This window comes from Parasteatoda tepidariorum, chromosome 7 (assembly GCF_982258835.1).
Source record: "Parasteatoda tepidariorum strain Cologne lab strain chromosome 7, Ptep-v5.0, whole genome shotgun sequence".
Taxonomy (NCBI): domain Eukaryota; kingdom Metazoa; phylum Arthropoda; class Arachnida; order Araneae; family Theridiidae; genus Parasteatoda; species Parasteatoda tepidariorum.
The window spans coordinates 36,791,830-36,797,603 of NC_141761.1; the positions used below are offsets into that span (position 1 = coordinate 36,791,830).

The window sequence follows — 5,774 nt, forward strand, 5'->3', positions numbered from 1 at the left end:
AGCGATAAAGAAACCTTTTTATGTTAATTTTACTTTTAGCGTATTTCGTGGTATCTTAATAATTTTTAATGCGAATCAAAAAATTTGTTCTCAGAATTATAAAATTCGTTTATTCTGAAGATAATTCCCCCAAAAAATATTTAGCAACAGTTTAGTATTTTTCTATATTTCATTTAATAATGCTAAAAAAATTAAGCCCCATTTTAATAAAAAGGCAATTTTAAATGGTAAAACTAAATATTCGAGCGAAATTGGTCAAATGGTTTTGAGGGGTAAAACTTTAAAAAGTTATTGGTCTAAAATTTGTTTTCTCGAGAACTATTCGACTGATTTCGTTCTTATTTTGTTTTGTTTTCTGGTCATATAAAATTACGTAAAATGTAAAAATCTGATCCTTACAGCAAAAGTCATTCAAAGTGTTAAATATTTTATGCTGTACATTCTGTATTAAAGTTTGAAAATGATTTTAAATTTTCATTTGCGAAACGTAATGTGTATATGTTTTTTACAAAAAAAGAAAAAAAAAGTGCAGCTGGAAAAACATATAAAGAATACTATCGATTTCTAAGGAATCTCTACAGAAGAAGAAGAAACTGAAAACACCAAAACCTGTTTGGTTGCCGCAGGAAACAGAAAGCTGTTAAGAGGCGATTATTAGAAAAACTTTAGACTTTCATCAGGTGATCAACCTGGTTTTAGTGTTTTCATCGAATTTCATCAAAGGAAATTCGATATGTTTCAAAGCATTTGCATTTCTTCTAAGTTTTAAGACTAATTTGCAACCCCTAATATTCACATCTGTTTGTTTGTTTGTTTTTTTTTTCAATTTCCATTGAGATCTAAAAATAAATACTGGGGTCTCATATTAAACTACATACTGTAAATCTTGTATGAAGTGTTTTTGTTAAAAAATTTTAAAAAAAGTACGATTTTTTTCTCCGTTTTTTAACAGTAGTTTTAACGTACATCATTGCTTTCGTTTACTGGATAAATATGTTCTGACTTACAACCGAAATTTATTATTTATTTTATACATCATAACATAAAAGAAAACTTTGACGTACTAAGTTTTCATTCATTTAGAAAATGAGATAGCTGTAATTTAAATTATAAATTAATATTTTCGCAGTCCAACATTTTTGCAATTATTGATTCTGCGAAACATGTTTCAGTCAATTTTGACATATTTTGATTTTACTTGATATTTTTTGCAATCGACTGTAGATGAAATTTTCATTTCTTACATGTCTCCTGTAGCATCAATTCATACCACAAGCATGAATATAAACACCTTAAAAATAAAAAAAAGAAAGAAAACGTTTATTTAAAAGTAAACGGTAAAGTTAACCTATGCATCAATCAAAAAAGAAGATGAACAATTAAATTGTTATGTATAAAAAAAATTTCAGCTCTCCTTAAAAATAATGGCAAACTCACATTAATGATAATATCTTCTTTAGGGGGAAATTTATATAAATATGTTCACTCTATAGTCCTCTCTCCTGCATTATTACCAACTATATTTTTTAACTCTATTTTTGTGCTTACAGTATACACCGAAGAGCCATTATATTATGACCACCCTGCTAATAACATGCAGGACCACCTTTAGCCCTCAGAACTGCTAGCACCCGCCGTGGTATTGATTCCACAAGGTGCTGATAGGTAGTCTGAGGTATCTGGTACCAAGCGCTCACCTACTGGTCCTGCAATTACCTCACATTGCGAGGGGGTACCGTGACAGCACGAATTTGGTTTTCCAAGTGGGACCGCAAATGCTCTATTGGATTAAGGTCAGGGGAATTTGGGGGCCAATACATGACTTGAAAGTCACTAGAATGTTCCTCGGACCGATCCATGACGATTCGACCCTTATGACAGGATGCATTATCCTGTTGGTAAACACCATCCCCCGTAGGAAAAACTGTTGCCATGAATGGGTGAACCTGGTCTGTAACTATGTTCAAGTAGCTTACAGACGTCAGGGATTGTTTTATGAGTATTATGGGTCCTAATGTTCCCCACGAAAGCATTATTCCTAGGCGAGATACCATGAAAACCTGGCCGAGCCCATTGTTATAGAAGGAGGGTGGTCACATAATGTAATAGCTCTTCGGTGCATAACACTGTATGTATTTACATTCGTTAAAATGGAAATTATATTTTATGCTTTTTTTAGATGACATACAGTTCAGAATCCTCCCCTGTGAAAAGACAAATGAAAAAGGAGTTAGTTCTATTGCTCAAATAAGCGCCACTTACGGTATGAATTTTCGATTTTATAAACTATTTAACGTGAAATTTATCAGAAATTCATATAAATATGAATTAATAAAATGCTCACATGAATAAAATGGAATAGACTGTTAGAATGAAATTGACTGCGTTCAAAATAGAAAATTTATCAACATTAAATATCATTTCGCAGAAAAATTGCAATGTTTTTGAAACAATTATTATTAAATTAAAAAAAAAGTTTGTATACAATTGAACAAGTCAAAAATGCATTTCAAAGTAGGTCCAATTTTTAAGCACGCGTTTTGAGATATGTCTAGTTTCTGATCGATGCATTTTGCGCTATAAACGAAAATAAAAAACTCATCAATAATAAAAAACTTATCAATTAGAAATAATGTTTAGTTTAAAAATCATTTTAAATATCGTTAGAGAAAAAAATCTATTTCAAACTAGGCCCACTTTTTTAAACTCATGCTTTGGAGCTAGGTTGAATTTTTTTAATCCAGTTTTTGATCAACTACATTTTATGTTATGTCCAAATTAAAAAGTTAATTGAGAATATGTAGCATTTTACTGAAAAATTTAATGCAATCAAAATATTTTTTTATCTAAAAATCGATAGCGACAGTTTTCCTTAATCGAAACAACACTGTTAAGAATAAAGATGAGACAAGTGCTTAGTTATATTTAAAATTCACTCACATACATTCAACATATTTTGCTTAAAAAGTCATTGAAAATAATACACGAAAAAAAAATTTGAAATTAAACTAGCAAGAGGCTATCTCTTTTTAATGTCGGGATGTTAATTCAGGAAAAGAAAAGTAAAGTTAAAATATGAAAACTACGCATTTCCTGCAGTAAACCACGAAAAACTTAAAGCTGTAAGTAATCAATTATGTTTTGGCAAATAACTTGAATTTAATAAACAAAGTCTGTTGTAGAGATTTAATTAATCGTTTTCTAAAAAACTTTTCTACATTTTAGGCAAAGGTTCTTAAAGTTTGTAAATGTTTCATGGGGCCAATTACATGCATATTACACGTCTCAACCAGTCATCATTTTCAGTTGTGGTATTGTATTCTTTTCCAAAGTTAACCCAAGCTTGATACTTATCAAGCTCTGAATGTGTAGAATTTGTAATATGTAGATTATAGGGCTAATAGGATAGTGGGTTCTATCAAATAATATGTTAGGTCTGTGGAATCGGAGTGTATTTATACAGGTTTCGTACGGTCCTTAAAATTTTAAAAATTTTGTTTTAACCCTCAAATACTACATTACTTTTAACTTACTTTATGTAAAGGAAACATGTATTATTATTTTAGTTTTCCTATCTTTGTGTTAGGTCAAAGTTATATTGGAATGTGAATTATTCAAATCGGCATGAATATAAATTAAATTAAATGTGTATCAACCAAGCTATACTTAAATGCAATTTATCTATTGAACAAGCAGTAAAATCAAAAAAAAAAGTGAAAGAAAAAGGAACGTTAAAAGCAATTGGAGCTCAATGGGATATAAATTAATACACTTATAAACAATCATTAAATTTCTTTCTGAGTCATTCATTTACACGATTAATATTTATTGAAACTTCCAGAGGCAGTAAAGATGTCTACCCTCTACCAAAGACAAGATTATGAAAAGGACGATAATGAAGACGAAGAACTTTTTCTTCCTAGTAAGAAATTTAAATAATTTAGATTATTTGCACCTTTCACCGATTATTTACGTACTTTACAAATATGCTACTTCATTTCTGGTATATGTTATACTATTAGAAATTTCTCGAAAAAAATGGTTAAATAGCAATTTATTTAATTTTTGTTTTACCATACTCAAACAAAACAACTAAATAACAGTTTGTTAACTGCTTGAAATACACCTGCAAAACGTCAGAAAATTATTCTTCTCATGAAAGAGATTTGTCCCACCCTTTTTTTTTTGGTTGTGACAGAAAAGAATTATTTTCTTTTCTGTCAACTTGAAGAACGTTATTTTTAAAACCTTAAAAAATTAAAAGAGTCATTTAGTCCATTTGGAAAACACTGTTTTTTATCATTTTTGCTAATATTTTATCAAGGTTTGATAATTATCAAAATAAAAACTTTTAGAATTTTTATTCCAAAATTATGGTACAATAACCGCAAGTTGTCTGACGATCTTATTAATCGTAAGCTTACGGTAAAGAACTCTTTTTTACCTTTACGGTTTTAAAACCATTTACAACTAGTATGGTTAAAAAAACCACAAAGCTATACGATTTTTTAATCATTTACAAATCACATAAAAATACTATATTATTTAGTGTTAATCAGCTTTATGGTGATGCCGTCTATGCGTGTACGAAAGTATCGTATTCTCTTAGACCAGGGTCACAAGTTCCAGAGTACAGAGCACTAAAAATACTTTATGTTATTGGTGTTAAATCCTTTTTTCCGAGAAATTTCTTTAAGTGAATACAAAACTTTAACTTGATTATAGGTATTTGATTATATACTAATGTAGGTGCGTATAAAATACAACTGATACCAACAGTATTTTTTTGAAGAAAAAAAATTCTATTCTAATTTCTTTGATATATCTTATAGGTACGAGACAGCTTAAGTTATTGTCCCCCACCGAAATTAAGAAGCGAATAAACGAAAAGCGTGGTAAATCAGCAAGTGACGGAAATGATAAAAAATAAGAAAAGTCGAGAAAAGGATTCCTGCATATTGAAAAAAATTTACTACATCATTTAAATTACGAAACTTTACTGTTGTAAAAGTTTTTACTCAGTTCTATTACAAGTTAACCTTCTCCACCACAAAAACCCGTTTTTCCTAACCAGACCTATTTTTCCCAATCTTACACCATTGCATTTATTAAAAAGACTGTTCTCCTTATAAAATAAAATTACTTTGTAAAGAAAATGATATATATATATATATATATATATATATATATAAATGTACATATGTTTTCGATTTGTTTTATAATTTTTAATCAAATTATAATAAAAAATATGATATTGTAAATATTGTTAAAATGAAACTATTCATTCTGCTGTTGATGCATAATGTTTAGTAAAAAGTTTTAAAATATTTCTACTGCTCCCAAAGAACATTAAATATTTTTATTGTTACTTCACTTGAAATAAAAATTAAACTGTTCCAAATTATTGCACACTTTATGTATGAAACTAAACAAATTGTTATGATGCACTGTCATATGAGTTGCAAATATCGAAGTATGAAAAAAACTACTTTAAATACCGTATAAATTGTATTAAAAGTGCTTTCAAACTTATTTTGTACTTTAAATTTTGATTAGGGACAAGAAATGCTAAAGAATGTTAAAATATTGTATCGATTAGAGTTAAAATAAAGTTATTTTGCTGTTCATTCTAATATGAAACGTGTAATGAAAGCATAAAAATTTTGAAATGATGTATAAAATATTTTTAAAGTTTTATAAAATGCAAAACTTATATCTGTACTTATGACTTATGCATAACTTATAGCTTATACTGTTCTGAAAATAATGATTAA

General features: G+C 28.5%; 1 long non-coding RNA gene across 1 annotated transcript; it reads left to right on the top strand.

Moving 5' to 3' along the window:
• Window positions 1-3,852: 3,852 nt before the first annotated feature.
• Window positions 3,853-5,105, top strand: LOC147807010 (uncharacterized). The gene is made up of 2 exons (XR_015435759.1): window positions 3,853-3,922; window positions 4,833-5,105. It is a non-coding gene; the product is annotated as an uncharacterized LOC147807010 (long non-coding RNA).
• Window positions 5,106-5,774: the final 669 nt, after the last annotated feature.